This window comes from Atta colombica, unplaced genomic scaffold (genome assembly GCF_001594045.1).
Source record: "Atta colombica isolate Treedump-2 unplaced genomic scaffold, Acol1.0 scaffold140, whole genome shotgun sequence".
NCBI lineage: Eukaryota > Metazoa > Arthropoda > Insecta > Hymenoptera > Formicidae > Atta > Atta colombica.
In genome coordinates, this window is record NW_017259229.1 from 1,540,456 (window position 1) to 1,540,923 (window position 468).

Below are 468 nucleotides of genomic sequence, written 5' to 3' on the forward strand. Positions count from 1 at the left end.
CTTTCGCCCCCTGCTCTCTCTCATGATAAACTCGCGCAGACGCCGCCGCGTCATCGACGCTGCGACCGCTTCGTTTCGTGTAATTAGGGTAATTGCGAGTTCTCGCGATATCTTCCACATGCTCTCGACGCGATAAGTACTGATCCGAGCTATTTCGCATGAACGAAGGGAATAAATTCATCATCCATATATACACGATCGTACGTCCATGACATGTGATTATGTACTATTAGATGTTATATTCGTAGCTGTCGGAAGTTTCAGAACTTTTAGCTCGATTAAAGTATAAGGTATGTAAAGCATTATACTTACGTGTATACTTATATGTTATACATGCGTCACATAAAATTGTTGTCAAAATTTATAAATTATATACTTTGTCTAGAATTTCATTCGTTTATTTAAAATATATGGCTTTGGATTATTAGATTTTATTTACATAATTTTAACGCACATAAGGATTTGCAT